This window comes from Pelophylax lessonae (assembly GCF_965119305.1).
Source record: "Pelophylax lessonae genome assembly, chromosome: 12".
NCBI lineage: Eukaryota > Metazoa > Chordata > Amphibia > Anura > Ranidae > Pelophylax > Pelophylax lessonae.
The window spans coordinates 107,004,106-107,025,367 of NC_138779.1; the positions used below are offsets into that span (position 1 = coordinate 107,004,106).

Consider the following 21,262-nt stretch of genomic DNA (forward strand, 5'->3'; position numbering starts at 1 on the left):
GCACCCCAAAAAGCCCTTCTAAGGACTGGTATTTGTGTAATTTTTTATATATATATATATATATATATATATATATATATATATCTAGTGTCCCCAAAAGCCCTTTTAAGGGCTGGTAAGGTAATAGAGTTTTTTCTTTATATATATATATATATATATATATCTATTGTACACTGCAGTTGCCTGCCCGCTGTGTGTGAGAGGCCACAGACCTACCACGGACTGTACTGTGTGCACACCACACTCATTTCAGGTGGCACAGGCACAGTACCTTGCATTTTAAAAAATATTTTTTTTTTCCTCTGTCATAATTGCAGTGAGTGCTGTGTCAGGTCCACAGAGTGCACTGTACCCACTGCAGTGCACTGCCCACCACTGATATATATACGGTGGCACAGCATCTTGTTGCAAATTGAAAAAAAAATATATTTTTTATTATTGCAGTTGCCTGGGCTGCCAGTGACTGTCAGGTCCACAGAGTGTACTGTGCCCACTGCAGTGCCACTGTGTGCCCACCCACCACTGATATATAAGGTGGCACAGCAGCTTGCAAAGTAAAAAAATATATATATATATTTTAATTGCAGTTGCCTGGGTGCCAGTGACTGCTGTCAGGTCCACAGAGAGTGTACTGTGCCACTGCCCACCCACCACTGATATATAAGGTGGCACAGCAGCTTGCAAAGTAAAAAAATATATATATATTTTTTAATTGCAGTTGCCTGGGTGCCAGTGACTGCTGTCAGGTCCACATAGAGTGTACTGTGCCACTGCCTACCCACCACTGATATATAAGGTGGCACAGCAGCTTGCAAAGTAAAAAAAAAAATATATATATTTTTTAATTGCAGTTGCCTGGGTGCCAGTGACTGCTGTCAGTGTCAGGTCCACAGAGAGTGTACTGTGCCACTGCCCACCCACCACTGATATATAAGGTGGCACAGCAGCTTGCAAAGTAAAAAAATATATATATATTTTTTATTTGCAGTTGCCTGGGTGCCAGTGACTGCTGTCAGTGTCAGGTCCACAGAGAGTGTACTGTGCCACTGCCCACCCACCACTGATATATAAGGTGGCACAGCAGCTTGCAAAGTAAAAAAATATATATATATTTTTTAATTGCAGTTGCCTGGGTGCCAGTGACTGCTGTCAGGTCCACAGAGAGTGTACTGTGCCACTGCCCACCCACCACTGATATATAAGGTGGCACAGCAGCTTGCAAAGTAAAAAAATATATATATATTTTTTAATTGCAGTTGCCTGGGTGCCAGTGACTGTCAGGTCCACAGAGTGTACTGTACCCACTGCCCAACACTCCTATAGGGTGGCACAGCACCTTGCACTCATAGTACACAACACATTAAAAAAAAAAATGACAGGCAGAGGCAGGCCACCCCGCAAGGGCCGTCGTGGTCGTGGTGCTGTGATTTCCTTAGGCCCTAGAATAATGCCCAGTGTTCAGAGGCCACCACAGACCCTGAACTCAAAAAATTCTGAGGCCATAGTTGACTGGCTTACACAGGACACCCAATCGTCTACAGCTTCCGCTTGGAACCTTAATGCACCATCCTCCTCCAGCTCAGCGCAGCTGCTGCTGCCTTTGCTGAGTTGTCAAGTGAAGCGGCTGATGATGACGATGTGTCTGTGGATGTCACCTGGGTGCCTGCTCGAAGAGCAGAAGAAGAGGGGGAAAGTTCAGATGGGGAGACAGAGAGGAGGAGGAGACGAGTTGGAAGCAGGGGGAGGAGGTCATCGCAAGGAGCTAGTGGCGCAGTCAGACAGCATGTAGATTCGGCACCCGGGGTCATCCAGACAGCACGCCAATCAACGCAAGCTGTTGCCACCACCAGAATGCCGTCCTTGCAAAGCTCAGCAGTGTGGCATTTTTTTTGTGTGTCTGCCTCTGATATCAGCGATGCCATTTGTAACCTGTGCCAAAAGAAACTGAGTCGTGGGAAGTCCAACACCCACCTAGGTACAACTGCTTTGCGAAGGCACATGATCTCACATCACAAACGCCTATGGGATCAACACATGAGTAAAAGCAGCACACAAACTGAAAGCCACCATCCTCCTCCTGGTCCAGCATCTTCAGCCACGTCAACCACTGCTGTCCTCCATGCCCCCTATCAACAACCCGCCCCTCCGCCTCTCACCTTCAGCAGTTCCTGCTCACCTGCCCACAGTCAGGTGTCTGTCAAGGAAATGTTTGAGCGTAAGAAGCCAATCTCACAGAGTCACCCCCTTGCCCGGCGTCTGACAGCTGGCTTGTCGGAACTCTTAGCCCGCCAGCTTTTACCATACAAGCTGGTGGAGTCTGAGGCCTTCAAAAAATTTGTCGCTATTGGGACACCGCAGTGGAAGGTACCCGGCCGAAATTATTTTTCACAAAAGGCAATCCCCAACCTGTACTCTATTGTGGAAAAGGAAATCATGTCACGTCTGGCACACAGTGTTGGGGCAAGGGTCCATCTGACCACTGATAGCTGGTCTGCAAAGCACGGTCAGGGCAGGTATATAACTTACACTGCGCATTGGGTAAACCTGCTGGCGGCTGCCAAGCATGGAATGCGTGGCTCTGCTGCAGAGGAGTTGGTGACACCGCCACGACTTGCAGGCAGGCCTGCTGCCACCTCCTCTACTCCTCCTACTCCATCCTCTTTGCTAACCTCCTCGGCTGAGTCCTCTTCTGCTGTTGCGTCTTGCTCCACACCAACTGCACCCCCCCCAGCTCCCCAGGGGCTATTCCACATGCCGGATACGACAGTGTCACACTGTCTTGGGGTTGACTTGCCTGAAAGCAGAGAGTCACACCGGACCAGCACTACTGTCTGCCCTGAACGCACAGGTGGATCAGTGGCTGACCCCGCACCAACTGGAGATCGGCAAAGTGGTGTGTGACAATGGCAGCAATTTGTTGGCGGCATTGAATTTGAGCAAGTTGACACATGTGCCGTACATGGCACATGTGTTGAATCTGATTGTGCAACGTTTTGTGCAGAAGTACCCAGGCTTACAGGACGTCCTCAAGCAGGCCAGGAAGGTGTGTGGCCATTTCAGGCGTTCCTACACGGCCATGGCGCACTTTGCAGATATTCAGCGGCGAAACAACATGCCAGTGAGGCGCTTGATTTGCGACAGCCCGACACGTTGGAATTCAACACTGCTAATGTTCGACCGCCTGCTCCAACAAGAAAAAGCGGTCAACGACTATTTGTATGACCGGGGTGCTAGGACAGCCTATGCGGAGCTGGGTATTTTTTTGCCACGTTACTGGACGCTCATGTGCAATGCCTGTAGGCTCATGCGTCCTTTTGAGGAGGTGACAAACCTAGTGAGTCGCACCGAAGGCACCATCAGCGACATCATCCCATATGTTTTTTTCCTGGAGCGTGCCCTGCGAAGAGTGCTGGATCAGGCCGTAGATGAGCGTGAAGAGGAAGAGTTGTGGTCACCATCACCACCACCAGAAACAGCCTTACCATCGCTTGCTGGACCTGCGGCAACACTGGAAGAGGAGTGTGAGGAAGAGGAGTCAGAGGAGGAATGTGGCTTTGAGGAGGAGGAACACCAACCACAGCAGGCATCCCAGGGTGCTCGTTGTCACCTATCTGGTACCCGTGGTGTTGTACGTGGCTGGGGGGAAGAACACACCTTCAATGACATCAGTGAGGACGAGGAATTGGACATGAGTAGCTCAGCATCCAACCTTGTGCAAATGGGGTCTTTCATGCTGTCATGCCTGTTGAGGGACCCTCGTATAAAAAGGCTGAAGGAGAACGACCTGTACTGGGTGGCCACGCTACTAGACCCCCGGTATAAGCAGAAAGTCTCTGATATGTTACCCAATTACCGGCAGTCGCAAAGGATGCAGCAGCTACAAAATAAGTTGAAAAGTATGCTTTACACAGCATATAAGGGTGATGTCACAGCACAACGGGAATCCAACAGGGGAAGAGGTGAAAGTAATCCTCCTCCTACCACCACAACCACGCCGGCAAGGACAGGACGCTTTACAGACGTCTTGTTGATGGAGGACATGCGGAGCTTTTTTAGTCCTATGCATCGCCACAGCCCTTCGGGGTCCACCCTCAGAGAACGACTCGACCGACAGGTAGCAGACTACCTTGCCTTAACTGCAGATATCGACACTCTGAGGAGCGATGAACCCCTTGACTACTGGGTGTGCAGGCTTGACCTGTGGCCTGAGCTATCCCAATTTGCCATTGAACTTCTGGCCTGCCCCGCTTCAAGTGTGCTGTCAGAAAGGACCTTCAGCGCAGCAGGAGGTATTGTCACTGAGAAGAGAAGTCGCCTAGGTCAAAAAAGTCTTGATTACCTCACGTTTATTAAGATGAATGAGGCATGGATCCCGAGGGGCTGACAGTGAGGGATGCATTTGACTAAAAAAGGCCTGGTGATGACTGAGATGCCTTGGCCTAAAAATGGTCCACACGCTGCTGTCTTTAATCATTCTCTGCATGCCGGATGACTTACGTGACGTCTCCGCCACCAACTACGGTTCAAGCCGCAATGTTTTAGTGCACTTTCTGCCTTGAAAACCTCAATTTTTCAGGCCGCTGCTACAGCAGCGGCTGCAACAATACCTGCTTTTTCATGCATGTGTACATGCCTAATTTTTCTGGCCTCTGTGGCTGCAAAAAAACAAAAAACAAAAAAAAGGCACATACATGTGTCAATTCCCCTTCGTGATCGTTACCTTGTCGTGGTGAAGGGGCTTGTGTATCACAATGAAGCGATCACCTCTAGGAGTGTGTTGGCACACCCCAGATGATAAGGTCGTTGCTTCATTGTGAACAGACTAAAAGCGATCTGCAGGATAATTTTTCATAGAAAAAACATTCATTTTCTTTCATTCTTTCTGCGGAGCTGGGTATTTTTTGGCCGCGTTACTGAATGCTCATGAACAATGGCTGTAGGCTCATGCATCCTTTTGCGGAGGTGACAACCCTGGTGGTCAGTCGAACCCAAGGCAACATCCTCGACCTCATCCCATATGCGTTTTTTCTATAGCGTGCCCTGCGAAGAGTACTGGATCAGGCTGTAGATGAGCATGAAGAGGAAGAGTTGTGGTCCACTCCCCATCACCACCAGAAGCAGCCTTGTCGTTGTCAATTGCTGGACCTGTGGCAACGCAGAGAGAGGAGTCTGAAGAAGAGAAGTCAGAGGAGGAAGGTGGCTTTGAGGAGGTGGAATACCAGCCACAGCAGGCGTCCCAGGGGGCTTGTTCTCACCTTTCGGGGACCCTTGGTGTTGTACGTGGCTGGGTGGAGGAAGAGACCTTCAATGATGTCAGTGAGGACAAGGAACGGGACATGGCTAGCTTGGTATCCAACCTTGTGCAAATGGGGAGTTTGCGGTTGTGCAAATGGACTGACTGACTGTTGTTAAACGGGGAGTTTGGTCTGTCAGAGTTTGGTCTGTCACTGTGAAGCGGGCGTAACCCTTACACTACTTGACCGATAAAACATCATACCTGATCGTATTCACACACTGGATGTTTTAAAGCACGTTATTCCAAACAATTTAGGAATGTTAGGTGATTTATGCCCTTTATGGATCAAAACCCGACTCTGCGTCAACTACGTAATTTTCCATGGGAGTTTTGCCATGGATCCCCCTCCGGCATGCCACAGTCCAGGTGTTAGTCCCCTTGAAACAACTTTTCCATCACTATTGTGGCCAGAAAGAGTCCCTGTGTGTTTTAAAATTCGCCTGCCTATTGAACTCTATGGCGGTTTGCCCGGTTCGCGAACATTTGCCGATGTTCGCGTTCACCGTTCGCGAACGGCGAATTTTAGGTTCGCGAAATCACTACTGGGGAACAGCAGAAGTGAATTACACATCTAGTGTTTGAAGAACAAAAATGTGAACTTGTACATTGAATAGATGTGAGTGTTGGGAACACTGTTGTACATTACTATCGGGATCGATCGCCTTACGGCATCTTGCATAATATATATGTCAATGTATATAAAACTTCCCTTCCCAGGTAGGACCAGATCGTCCAACTGAGAGAAGGAGTTGATAGTATGCGAGAAGAGAGTAGATATAAGATGGGAAAGAAGAAAAGAAGGGGAAGACAAACAAGTGAAAGAGGATTTGTTGGGGATAGGTATGGGGAAAAGGGAGGGGGTGTGGGAGGCGGAGGAGGGGGCGGAATATGTGTCGTGCGGTACTGGCAGGAGAGAATTTCAGTCGCTTTCAGTTCGGAACCTAGTTTAAGATTCAAATCTATATTCAAGAAAGGGGATCAAGAATATTCATCCATTTGCATTCAAGCCAAGATATTCTTGGGTTGTCGAGAAGAAGGACCAATTGGACCACATTCTATGGAATTTATCATTCCTCTCGTATCTCATGGCTGCAGTCTTCTCCATCTCATAGACCTGATAAATTTTTGTGATCCAGTCTCTGAGACATGGGGTATTTGCTGTATTCCAGTGGATGGGTATCAGACATTTAGCTGCGTTGAGCAGATGCCTTACCAACGAAAATTTAATTTCACCTGTCATAGTGATAGGAAATTAGGGGAAATCACTTTAACAGGAACATTTATTTTTAGCTTTAGAATAAGCTTTGGAACCTCTATTAGGGAATGCTATCTGTATTCCTTGCAGGGAAGATTTCCCCTCACATTCTGCTTCAATGACATGTGTCAATGAAAACGGTGGGAAATGCTCCTTATGGAGGGCACAGATAACAGTAAATAATTGATGTAATAGTTCAAAAAGAGTGCCCAATGAAAAAACCTTAGGAGTCCGAGGTTTTGATGGTCCAGCTGGTTAAAACAAGCAGAACAAGAGACATTCAACACGTTTAAGGGGCCACAAAATCCCCCTTCATCAGGACTAGGTAAAATGGCAGAATGTAAAATGGACTCAATAGAACTCCTAGGACTTGGCCGACTGATCTGTAGAAAGAGGATGTTATAAACAACCGTCAGAGCTGGTGTTCACTGGAGAAGCGGCAAGGGACCTCCTCAAGATTTACACTTGACTTTCCAACTCAGGAGAATGTCCACTGCTGGGGTTTCCCATCTTTGAGAGGAGGTGCCGAACACAGCCCAATTGGGCTCAAGTAAGAACTTTTTCCACAAAACTGTGAAAATCCCCCTCAATCATCCACCCCTCCTCTTCAGCAGCAAATTCGTGAAAGAGGTTCTAAATTTTCCAACAAATTTTGTCAACAGAAATGTGGTCATTATATCAAACCTTTTCTATAAATGTATGTTTATGGCATTACGTTTTTGCTGCTGTTTGTGCGCATGCCTCTATTTTAGCATGCCATTGCTAATTATTTCTGAACTATTAATGGTAAAGCACAGTATTCATGATACAATGCAAGATTCAGTGTCCTTTCCTTCCTTGATGTGCCATAGGTCATGCTAGAGAGAGCACAAAACTAAAAAATTTACATTTTCCTAGCACTGCTATGAAACCCCCTACCCTCTACCCCTGAAAAACCTTAGTAGGGGTGGACTAGGCCACACGGCAGACAGGGAGGCATCTGATCACTCCCTGCCCCAGTGTGGTATCTCTAAAGTGTATTTGGGCAGCCCAAACAGACCTCAATTAAAATTGGGACCTGCACATACGTCCAGGTCTTTCTGTTGTCACATGTAAGCGAAGAGCTTTTAGAGAAAGTTTTGTACAATCCTCTTTCTTTGTGGCTCTAACAGATCACACGAGTACCTCAAAGGAATTGAGGAGTGTAATGCCTCGTACACTCGTTCAGATAATCGTACGAAAAAACTCGCTTTCGACCTGGTTGCACGATAATCTGATCGTTAGTACACAACTTTCGACAGCCGATCACAACAGTTCGTCCAACAAAATCCGAAGGGACAAACAGGAAAACTTCTGTCGTACGATAGCCTAGCGAACGACAATCGTGTAATCAGTACACTATGTGTCCGCTAAAGATCGTTCGACAAAGACCGCGCATGATCGGAAACACCGAAATAACCCGGAAGGGGATTGGAGAATGTAAACAATGGTGTTACGACCCGACAATAATATTGCAGCCTATTCCCAATGTTTTCCCGAACGCTCGGTCAGTAATAGTAAAATCCAGCTATAATGATCAAGCCTGGTTATTATATTTGTTACCTAATTTTACCTAATTTTAGCAAAGACTGGCATAAATGTTAAAGATAAAGAACTACGCATTCAGGTTGCTTTCACACAATCGTACGACAGAAATCATATGGTTAGTACACATGGTTGAATTCAACATTTTGTAGCATGCTACTTTACTCAAACGATACATCGTACGATTATCTGAACGTGTGTACAAGGGCATAAGACTTCCTCTACCAGCTCTGATTTACAGGTAACAATAGAAGGAGGGTGAGTTAAAGTATGCTTAGGCCCTGCTCAGTCTGTGGTCTGTTGGGTGGCCCAAATAAATGACAGAAACACCATCCCCAGTGGAGGAGGTAATTCTAAGGGCTAATAATGGATTTCATTTTTTTTTTCCTTTTACTAATGCTGAGGCTTTTTTCCTCAACATTGATATAAGGGCATTTTTCCAGACACTGATAACAGGGGGATTTGTTTTCATCCCAATAACACCATGGCAGTTTTTTCTGACCACTTATGCCAGGGCATTTCTTTCTTCACACTTTACATTGGCATCAAGGAATTTTTTTACAAACACTGATACTTTGGTCATTTTTTCTGTCACAAGCTCTTTGGCATTTTTTTCTGAACACTGATACTGGGGAATTTTCTTCTCCTTCTAAAACCCAGGCATTAGTTCCTCACATTGACGTGTATTGTATTGTATTGATTTGTTTCTCTCCATTGTCACTGGGGCATATTTTCTTCCCGCTGACCACCAATGCCCCGGCAGTCTTCCTCTCAGTAACACCAATACTCAGGCATTTTTTTCCTTCCAGCAGTGAGTAAAATGGCTTGCACCAAACCTAGAAAGACCCAGACCTCCACATTCATTCTAGGTGAAGTGGGTGGAAAGAGGGGGGCCTTATACTGTAACTAATATTTTTAGATCCAATGTTGCCTGCTGGAATGTGGTTGCAGCACTGCTCAGGCCACAGGGCACATGTTTGAACTGATGTGGGCCTATGGGTATTACAAAGGTCTTTCCTTGTCTGCCACTTTTACCAAAATCCAATCACCATATACAGAGGAAAGTCCCCAGAATCCATCAGTACTGTTATCATTTAGGGTAATTGGTAGGCATACAACACCTGGATAGCGCTACGCATTTGACAAATGCAGCATTTATGCAATGATATAAGCAAGGTGCCATATTTTTTTCTCAGCATTATGGGGGCTTCTCAGGGGCATATGTACAGAAGCATGGGAGTTGCAGATCAAACAGAGACTAATGCCTCGTTTCCACTGAGCGGATCGGTTCGGGTTGGTTCGGTACGGTACGCTATTTTGAGTGTTTCCATTATGAAAGTGGCCCATACAACCGAACCAAACTGCACCATTCCTGGTCCTCCTTCAGATGTAGGGCCATAGGAAATGGTGCGGAATGGTTAGGGCAGAGCTACTGGCGTCACACGATACATTCCACTGATTGGCGGACAGGGAAATGTCAATGTTCAAGTCAAGCGAAAAGCTCAGTCCAGATTATAGTCCAGACTTGCAGTGGAAACGCTCACCTGAATAGGCCGGACCATTATAACCCTTCCAAACTGTACCAACCCGAACCGTTCCGCTCAGTGGAAATGAGGCATAAAGATGGCAGCTTCCTTGGCTGAAAAGGATAGGAGGATTTAGTTCCGCTATAACACAGGATAGACTAGCTTCATGGATGGCCACTTCCTTGGTCTTAGTCCACCAGATCATATGCTTACTTTTCTGTGCAATCATTTTTATTTAGTTTTCCAAAACATAACAAACTCCAAGTTCGTCCCACACAGGGGATTGTAAAAAATTACACAGAATATATAGTATACTTAACAACCAAAGTAACATAAACATGGTTAAGTACAGCCAACTGCTTGAGAGTCTGGATCATTCACCGAGTATGTATAAACCATCGAGTTACATAAAGGCAGGCTTCCTGATAGCAATTTTAGCCAGTAAAATGTAGAGAAATTAAACAAAATGAAAGTAAGGAGAGAAAAAGGAATAGATAGAATAAAGGCGGGGTACCATAGACTCAGGGCTGTCTGAGGCTGCCAGCTATAGATGGCCTAAACTCGGCGGATGTAAAGAAGGGCTGGAATAGTAATCCAGGGTACAAGAAACAGGGAACAAGAAAGCAGTAAAAAAGATCCCCTGCAGCCAGCAACAATAGACCCCCCTAGCAACAGTAGACCCCCATCAGTAACAATAGATCACCAACACAACAATAACCCCCTTCAACAACAATTGACCCTCCTAGCAACAAAACACCACCCCAGCAACAATAGACCCCCTGCATCTACAACAGATCCCCCAGCAACCAGTATCAATAGACCTTCTAGCAGCCAGCAAAAACCTCTCCCTCAACAGTAGATTCCTCCCAGCAACAATTCACCTCTCTAGCAACAATAGACCCCCATGCAAAAATAGATCCCGGCTAGCGACAATAAATCATCCAGCAGTCATCATCAATAGACCCTCCAGCACCCCTTTCCATTACATACATTCAGTGGTGGAGGTGTCAGAAACATTCCCCACGTTCCCCCTGAAAAAAAGCCCTAGAATTATCTCAAATTTCGTATTGGCTGCGCGGGAGTAATTATTTATATAATGCACAGAGTATGTTACATAATTCTGACTGCTGTACTCTGAATTGCTATGCTGCATGTTGTACACGTCTAACTATTAAACTCCCAGTATACAAAGTGCAATGGTCAGGAGTACCTAACACACAGCAATTCCTGCACACTTCTTTCATAAAAAATTACATTTTCGATATGACGCACAGGATTTTACTGAACTTTACCAAGAGACAAGGGAATGTTGTTAGTGGGCAGTGCTTAAACCGAGAGTCCACCCACATTTTACCCCTTTACATGATAACTAGGTTCTTCTTTTTCCATACGTAAGATGTGTTTGTTACCATGGAGATAATATTCAAATTATTGTACACACAGGGTCACCCTGGTTACTGGAGGTAAGCAAGTAAATAAATGCATTATACATCTTGCTAAGAAAAGGGAATCATATCTTCTGTTTTCAATAGGAAATGATATCTCACCATAAAGTAACATCAATCAAATATGCCTGTATTCATAGTGCCATATACCTAACAACACTTCTACTGAATTATACGCCACAGTCCACAAATCACTAATTTGCAAAACCCATACATGGCCAGCCATATCACATTCTAAATAACCAATCTCTTTGTGGTACATGGAAAAATCCTACTTACTTCTACAAAGCGGGTATTTCAGCCTAACCGTTCTTTTTACACATACACTTTCACCGCTGCATATGGAACCCAACGACCAGAACTGTTAAGGAAGGAGAGTATTTTTTTTCATCTAAAATGTGAGCCACGTGCAGGGCGAAATCTGTTACTCATGAAGTCTATTTAATGCATCCCCCTACATACCGGGGCCCCTCATCCTAGACTATTTCCAACATCTGTCTCTTTTTACTCTGCGAGAAAGAAATGTAAAAACCAGAGAAGAGCAAACCAGATCCTAGATCACCATTTGATCCTGAATGTTTCCATTTACAAATCAGAATGATTTCCAATAGCTCGCTCATTTCTCATTATAATAGGAAGGGTTGAGGGACAAGATCACTAGTATTCAACATAGATGTAATGGATAATCCCTTATTCTGTGTAATCTCTGCTCTTTACAGGAGGACTGCATAATAAATACACAATTCATTTGGTCCACAATACAGGATGCAATGTGGGCGTATGCAGACTAACAGCGTGTTGTGCCTTCAGGAATGTGTGAATATGTACTCATCATGCAATCTTCAAAAGCCTTAGTTGTAAAGTAGTGGTCCATACCATTCAATGAGGTCGTGTTGCTAAAGGCGTTAGGAATCCTCATTCGGTTCACTAAAGGAGTTAAGAATCTTCACTCAATTTAGTATAGGAGTTGAGAATCTTCACTCAATTTACCAAGGGAGTTGAGAAACGTCACTCAGTTCACTCTAAGAGTTGAGAATCGTCACTCAATTTGCTGAGTTGAGAATCTTCACTCAATTTGCGGAGTTGAGAATCTTTACTCAATTTAGTATAGGAGTGGAGAATCTTCACTCAATTTACTAAGGGAGTTGAGAAACGTCACTCAGTTCACTAAATGAGTTGGGAATCTTCACTCAATTCACTCTAGGAGTTGAGAATCGTCACTCAATTTGCTGATTTGAGAATCTTCACTCAATTTTATATAGGAGTTGAGAATCTTCACTCAGTTTACCATGGGAGTTAAAGCGGTAGTATACTCCGCTTTTTAATTTTTATCTACAGGTAAGCCTATAATAAGGTTTACCTGTAGGTAAAATGAATATCTCCTAAACCTGCACTGTTTAGGAGATATTCATCCTGCATGCAGCTGCTGACACCGTCGGCGCATGTGCTCCGAAGGTCCGGCGTATCTTGCCGGATCTTCAGAGCTCCTTACCGGCTCCTTGCCGGAAAGTGAACTCCCGGCTTCGGCTACTCACAGTGCCAGAGCTGCTGAACCTGGAAGAGGTGCAGAGGGAACATGTCAGCTCCCTCAGCGGTGTCTGGGCGATCGTATGGGGGCTTTGTTCTAAGGCAAGTATTTCATAATGTGCTAGTAGGCGATGCATACTAGCACATTATGCCATGGACCTGCAGGGTTTTGTTTTGTTTTTTTGGGGGGGGATACAACCGCTTTAGGATTCCTCACTCAATTTCGCATAGGAGTTGAGAATCTTCACTCAGTTTACTAAGGGGGTTGAGATAACTCACTTCGTTTACTAAAGGAGTTATGCATCTTCACTCAGTTTACTAAGGGATGTGAGAATCTTCACTCAGTTTGCTAAAGGAGATGAGAATCTTCACTCAATTTACTAAGGGAGTTGAAAATCTTCCTCAATTTACTAAGGGGGTTGAGAATCTTCACTCAACTTACTAACGGATCTAAGAATCTTCATTCAATTTACTATAGGAGTTGAGAATCTTCACTCAATTTACTAAGGGAGTTGGGAATCTTTACTTAATAAAATTAGTAAAAATTCACTTTAATGATGCAGTCATGTAAAAAGAAAATTCCTATTTATTTATTTAATCTTCTCATGATTAGTCATTCAGAGTAAACACAGCTAAGATCCTCAACCAATGTGTAAGGTAAAGATTTACCCTATCCGTAGTCTATAGCTGTTTTACGAATAATACCAGCATAATAAAATAAATTCATATTCTCTTCTCCATCGTAATTATATGTTTCTGTAGCTCGAAATAACTTGCCAAAGTTTACTTATATTTGTAGTTCTCCCGCAGATACTGGGATAGCTGGCTATGTGTCGTTCACACTAGTAAAAAAGGCGGTAAGAATAAAATAACTCACCGTTTCTAGGTAAAAAAGTGAATAAATAGTCCTCTTGAAAGAGATGCTTTTCTTGCACTCCCCGCCTGTGTCTGTAGACCTCTGTTCACGTACAAGTGATGCCTGAGAGCGAGTTTACACAAAGTTGTTTGCACTAAGGCACTCCTCCCTTCTCCAAAACTTGAGGAGACCTATACCCTCCCTCCCCACACCCTTCTCAACCACACGTCAAAGAGAACTTTGCTGAGCGTATTAATCACATCTCTCCCCCCCCTTCTAACACCACCACCCTTCCCCTTTCTAGAACTGGGCAGTTCTCCAAAACTCACTTTCTGCAACTGTCTTCGCAGACAGATGTTTTCAGTTAACCTAAAAAGTGCATGCAGTTAGGACAGCACATCATTCTAAGCATTAAACCTTGTGGTTTTATAATGTTTGTATGCCTACCTTAGACGTACAAGGTTATAATTGTTACACAAGCCTAAATTTTAAATATTTATGACTTTTTATTTTATCATTATATACAATTTTTATAATTATGTTATACAGCAATGGAAGTAAATTGAGGATGCTAGAGGTGGAGTCATTTATTTTATTTCTATGATGCCGAATTTGAAAAACCCAACATGTTTTACGTGCTTTGAGTTACATGATTTCTTTTTCCAAGCTGACTAACTGACAAACGAAATATACAAGTAATCTGTTCATGAACTGCAGATATCCAAAAATAACATCCAGTCTTTTTTTTTGTTAAAGTACATAGTTACATAGTTAGTCAGGTCGAAAAAAGACACAAGTCCATCCGGTTCAACCAAAACAAAAAAAAACAGTATTCAAAACCCAACCATACAATCCCATAAGTAGAACTATAGCAAAAACATTTCTTTTCAGATTTTTAATTTTTTTTTGCCATCTGTGTCCCATTACGGAGATTTCCCTTCACTTCCTGTCTCATAGCCAAACAGGAAGTTGGAGAAAAACTCCTGAAAATTAAGAGAATTCCTTGGGACCCCCCCCCCCCCCCCCAGGTCAGCAGAACTATTGTCCTCATTGGAAGATTTCTCCTTTATTACTTTTTTGGGGACAACCCAAAATGTGGGATTTTCTTTTACTTTCACTTTCAATGATAATGGTAAACAGGACAAATAGAGAAGGTAAATCTTCTTAACCACTTAAGCCCCGGAGGATTTGGCTGCTCAAAGACCAGAGCTATTTTGCGATTCGGCACTGCGTGATTGTAATGCTGGATACACACTGTCCAACTTTTGTGGTTAGATTTCCTTCCGATTTACCTTTTCTATGTAGTGCAAGGGCCTGCCAGATTGCATACAAAGTGAAAGTGTTTAGGTTTGACCTCATATTATATGGTTTTGGTAAGTCTAAAGGAAAAAGTCTTCAGAAAATCTTATAGTGTGTATGGCCCATAGCAGACAATTGCACGGTCATGCGACACTGTACCCAAATTAAATTGACGTCCTTTTTTTCCCACAAACAAAGCTTTCTTTTGGTGGTATTTGATCACCTGTACGATTTTTACTTTTTGCGCTATAAACAAAAAAAGAGCGAAAATTTAGAAAAAATAACAATATTTTTCAAATTGTTTATATGAAAAAAAAAAAAATGTAAAAATCAAATTTTTTAACATTTTAGGCCAATTTGTTGTCTGCTACATATTTTTGGTAAAAAAAATTGCAATAAGCGTATTTTGATTGGTTTGCGCAAAAGTTATTGCGTTTACTAACTAAGGGAAAGATTTTTGTCATTTTTATTGTTTTATTTTTTAACGAGTAATGGCGGCGATCTGCGATTTTCTTTGCGGGACTGTGACATTGCGGCGGACAGATCGGACCCTTGACTGACATTTTTGACACTTTTGGGGGTACCAGTGACATTACTACAGTAATCAGTGCTATACATATGCACTGTTACTGTAAAAATTACACTGGCAGGGAAGGGGTTCATTTTATTAGTGATCAAGGGGTTAAGTGTGTCAAGGGGCGTGTTTCTAACTGTAAAGGGGTGTGGCTTTTGATGTAACCACAGAGACATACGATCCTACGTAGCAGGATCGTACGATCTCTGCAGTTACACCAGGGAGAATGACAGGCGGATTTGTTTACATCAGCCGCCTGCCTTTCTCCCTCTCCACCGGGGGATCGTGAGTGACCTGCGGACATCGGGTCCGCCGGTTACACGCGCAGGGATTCAGGGAAACGAGCGGGGGCGGGAGCGCGCCTCCAGCGGCGCGCGCTCGCCCCCTGCAGGCTCCTGCGCAAGCCACGTAGTACTACGTCACTTTGCCCAGGAGGGGCTGACTGCCGCAGTAAATATACTGTGGGTGGTCGGCAAGTGGTTAATGGGGGCGCAGACAGCAATCAAAACTGACAGGCGTTCTAATCCCTCTTTACTCTATCCAAAACTAAAAAAAAAAAAGTTTTTCCTTTAGTTATACTTTAAATCAGTGGTTCTTAACCTTTTTTTGGAGTCACAGACCCATTTAGGATATGAATCCGATGAAAACTATAGACCCCCTCCCCAGAAATAATCACATAAACACAACGTTGCATGCAATATGTACTTTGTTTTATTGACATTTGATAACTTCATACATACAGGACATACACAAAGTTTGAAAAAAGTAAATGATCTTGAAGTGTTACTAAACCCACAGCAGTAAAATCAGTCTGTATATGCAGTAAAGCATGCTTGTTATACTCACTGTGGAATCTAAGGGGTTAATCCTCCGCATTGTGTAAAAAGGCTGTTTGATCCTGTCTTCTCTGATTCTCCCCTTCTTTTACAGTCCCTAATCCATCTCCTGTTAGTACAGAGCCTTGGGGGCACTCTGCACATGCTCAGTTTGGTGTCTATTTCTAGACAGTTTTTTTTTCTTTTTTGGGAGGGAGCATGTGTTCAGCACAGGGCCAATCAGTACTGTCCAGATAGAGGGTCAGGAGTCATGCAGCCTCATAGGACTACGTTCGCGTGTCATCATGCCGGCGCCTGGAACACATAACGCGGTCATACTCTTGGTTTCTGGCCGGCGTGCATTCCACAGACCACCTATCAGACTTCCACCATCATTCACAGAATTATGATTGTTGCTTGAGCTCTTGCACTATGCAATTACAGTCTGGCACCCCAATCTATTGAACATCTTAGATGACTAATATATGGTAATTACTTGATTGATTAACATTCCATCCCACCTGATTTTATTGAAATGTGTAGGTCTGTAGCCAAAATACTTACCTTATTTTAAATTGTGCTTCTTAATTTAGGAAAGGATATAGATGTATGCACATATTATATTTTTTTACATACAATATGTCTCTCTTACATAATGCTTTGTGATGTCAAGCTTATTGCAGGGGATTCCCATGTGTATGTTTGCTTGTGTAGCACCCTACAAGTATAATGGGCCTTAACTGCCTAATAGCAGGGCCATGATTTTCAGCTGGGCTGTCATGTCTCCCAGGTGTAGCTGTTGAGATTGGGGAGTCTCCCCACTGTGCTCCATGAGAGGGTTCTCATTGGGCAGTGGAGGAAACCCAGCCAATGGCACACTCAGGCCTGTATCTACCCAAGAAAGGCAGATTCTGCCACACAGTATTCTGGAGTGGGTATAAGTTTTAGGGGAGCGCATGATGCAGTGTCTTTGGCAGGAAGCAGAGTCCCAGGAGGTAGGGTACGGCTGTCTCTCCTCCTGTCAGCAGGATCGTGTGTCCCGGGCGGCTTGCCTGAGGGGACAGAGTGAACTGAGCTGCAAAGAGGATCTGGTGTTCCGAGGACCAGCGGAGCAGAGGGGTTCCCGTTTCAGGAAAGCATTCCCAGTTCGTGAGTACTGTAAACTGCCCCTGGGGGTCTGCCTAGCAGAGGGGACCACTCCGGTGAAGGTCCAAGGGATCCAGGAGCCAGCTAGCGGTAAAGGGGTTGCCAGTGTTGACCCTGAAGTGTAGAGGCGGTGCCTAGTGAGAGGACCCTGAAGTTCAGAGGGGGTGCCCAGTGAGAGGACCCTGAAGTGTAAAGGGGGCGCCAGCGGTTGGGCCCTGAAGAGTTAAAGTGTACAGTGTGCAGTGTTAAGAGTTGCAGCAGCACAAGCAGTTACAGAGAGCTACCTCAGTCAGCGAAGGGCTGGAGGGGAGCGGTTTACAGGACTTTTGACCTAACCAGAGTGTCAAGAGTCAAGTCTCAGTCTAGTCCAGGACTTTTGAGCTAACCAGAGTGGTAAAGGTCAAGTTCAAGCACAAGTTCAGCAAGTCAGTATTTTTCAAGCGCCAGCAAGTGTTGGTCGGCATTAAGCTGGCGTCAAGACAGTGCTAACAGGCATTTTTCTGCAAATTGTCCCAGTTGTACTTAGTTGAGCCAGAGGAGTATTCCACTCATTCCCTTCTCCCATGCCCATTATCAAATAAACAAAACAAACCAAAGATGCCGGAATGGTCATTGTCTCCAATCTCACACTTGGGTATTCAGCCTAAATGGGCTGAAAGTGTCACCGGTAACAATGGCAGACCCACATCAGGCCCAATGCCTGGAAAACCTGCTACACTTTTGTATATATATATATATATATATATATATGTATATATATATACACACACACATTTTTTGTTTACCTACTCATATGACTTGATCTCATCAGCCTGCCCATTGTGGGAGGGGCTTGTAATAGAGGTCACATCGTTTTATGATTATATAAAGAACAGCTACCTGCATTCCCAATCCAGCTCTGAAGAAGAGGGGACACCCCTCGAAATGTGTCAGCTTTATTTGGATGTTTCCATTCCACAACTGTCACTAACCAGCAGACCTTGCAGAGTGGAGTATCTGTTGGACATATATATATATATATATATATATATATATATATATCGCTTGACATTTCATCCTGTTTGTGAGTATGATGTGTATACATTTTTTAAAAATAAGCTGTCGCAAAGGTAATGTGCTAGGCTGGTGCGCCCTCTGTTTTTCTTTTTAGAATTTCACTTGGTCCCACACTGGCACTCCTGGTTCCTCCCTCCTGCCTGGTGCACCCACAGCAAGCAGCTCCCAAGCAGACACGCTCCCGACCCGCAGCCCTGTGTGTTCATTTACACCCAGAGCCGTGAATTGGCCCCGCCCCCTGTCTCCTAAATGGCTCACTGGCTGTAATTGACAGCAGCGGGAGCCAATAGAGCCAATCCCATTCCAGCCTTGTGCATGTCTACAGTCTTGTCCCTGATGTCCTTTGACGGCTCTTTGGTCTTGTCTATGATGGTGAGGTTTGAATGGAAGAAACAGATTCTGTGGACAGGTGTATTTTATACACAGTCTTTTATATATATATATATATATATATATCTATATATATATATATATATATATATACTGTATATATATATATATATATATATATATATATATATATATATATATATATATATATATATATATATATATATAAATAACAAGTTCTTAAATTGACAGGACTAATCTGTGTACTAGATGAACACATACTGTAGCCAGTCTGTGGGAGCCAGAATTATTCTTGGTTGGTAGGGGATCAAATACTAATTTAACTTACTGAACTGCAACTCAATTTATACCATTTGTAACGTGTTTTTCTGGATTTTTGGTTGATATTCTGTCTCTATCATTAAAAATACACCTATGATAAAAAAAATTATGGACCCTTAATTGCTTTGTAAATGGAAAAACGTACAAAATCCGTAGGGGATCAATAATTATATTTGCCACATTCCCTTTTTTTAGCATTTATGAAAAAATTCAACAGTCCACAATTGCTCTTAGCACTAGCCATGGCTACCAGCCATAAGAGAAATGTGCAATAATAAAACCTAGCAAGCACATGGGATGTTGCAGTTTTTTCCAACTATAGTCAGTTATTGGTGCTCCAGGTGTAAACACCTAAAATCAAATAAATTCCATGTTCATTTATTAGGTTTATTAATTTTAATCAATTGATTTTTGAATTATGTAATCCTGGAAATGATAAATACAATCATTACTTATCAAATATTATCTTGTTACGCTACATTTTGAGAAAGGTTTGGTGATTTTTTTTTTGCCCAAGCGATTATGTTAAAAATTTTGTATAGAGTAGAGAGGGGTTAATATATCTTTTAAATTGTCATTGCTGGAGCAAGAGGGAGAATGAATGACAATAGGACATGGGTGGGTGCTGGAGGGTTTGTGTGAGTTAAAGGATAACTGTAGTAAAAGTACAATATCATTTAGTGCTTGAAGTTGAGCTTAATTAGAAGTCAGTAATTTAAAAAATTACCGCTTATGTGAGAGAAAAATAATGATGGCAGACAAAAGTCTGTTTATTTCTTAAACAGTGTTAAACGCATTTCACTGAAGCATGATGTAAGCTATTAGTGTTATCACAGGAAAACAGAAAGATTTCATCTGCATTCAGCACCACTTTATATTGGCATTGGTTTTTTTTATTTTCTGATATTTACCACTGCCCTCAAAAGGATATTTTTAAACTCCTGCAGCTTAGGATTTATTGTGCATTTCTGTGTTAGCAATGACTGATTTGCAAGACCTACATACTCCTTGGATCGTGGGTTACATGGACACATGCCATTATCTATAAATTCTTCTAACCAAGGAGTAATAACTGTGTTTTCTTTATTGTACAATACATCCCAGGGCACAGGGCTTTCTGATCATTACCATTGGGTTATACACTTATTTATTTATTTATTTATTTCAGGTACTTATATAGCGCTGTCAATTTACGCAGCGCTTTACATATACATTGTACATTCACATCAGTCCCTGCTCTCAAGGAGCTTACAATCTAAGGTCCCTAACTCACATACATACACAGTAGGGCCAATTTTTTTATACAGGATCCAATTAATCTACCAGCATGTCTTTGGAGTGTACACTTCAGGTGAATGGACATTGACACTCAAAGTGAAACGGGGCTGGCCTTATCTTAGGCACATAAATCCTCCTAGGCCAGCTGGCTCTCAGTATTTTGACAGTGTCTTTGAATGTTAGACCTAGTCCTGTGTTCCTATTCTACAAGGATGTTCTTTTAAATACATAGACCTATGCTGTTAGGCAGGGTTGCCTATGTCCAGATTAGTTCCTAGAGGAATCTCTTGATTAGTTATAGGGATCTGCCCATAAGTTGCTGCTTAAGCTTTGAACCTGTTTTGGGGATAATGTATGGATCCAGGGAAGAGGTTTGCTGAGGTGGCGCCTAGTCCCTGAAGACCTTGGGATAGGCCGACCAAGGAAGGGTGAAGATTGAACTGGCTCTGTTAAGAGTATAGCTTTGCATCTTTCAGGTATAACCTGAACCTTACCTGTGAAAGAAGCACCTTAAATTGAACCATTTCCTAAAAAAGGAAATGCTGAAAAAAACACAAGTTTCTAACTGATCCATCTAATATCAGTAGAGCAAGGGGGCTGATTAAAAGGCTGATTGTCCCACTGGATCCTGACAGGATAACCCTGAAAGCGGTTTTCCAGTATAAAGCTCACAAATTAAAAGTCAGCAGCTACACAAAATAATAGGACACTTACCTGCCCCAGGATCCACTGATGTCATCATGCGACTGGCTTCTTCACCAGGCTTCAGCCCCTGGCTCCGGCATATTAGCTGTGGGCAGCCAGCTGTTATTGTTTGCAGCTTCACCCGAGCTGTGCTGAGCTATTGGATGCATCCCACAGCTTTCTGGGACCTGTGACATGTCCCAGAAGGCTGCAGGGAAAGGAGAGGTGGGCGGGGGCTGAACATCCGTTCAGATCCTCGTGGCAATCTGA

General features: G+C 43.5%; 1 protein-coding gene across 1 annotated transcript in view; it reads right to left on the minus strand.

The window, feature by feature from the left end:
- The window catches only part of EMP3 (epithelial membrane protein 3 (MAM blood group)), a 59,604-nt gene extending 45,971 nt beyond the window's left edge, over window positions 1–13,633 (minus strand). The window contains exon 1 of the mRNA XM_082274541.1: window positions 13,490–13,633. The gene's annotated coding sequence lies outside the window, so the exon portion shown is untranslated. The remainder of the gene's footprint in view (window positions 1–13,489) is intronic.
- Between the last annotated feature and the right edge of the window lie 7,629 nt (window positions 13,634–21,262).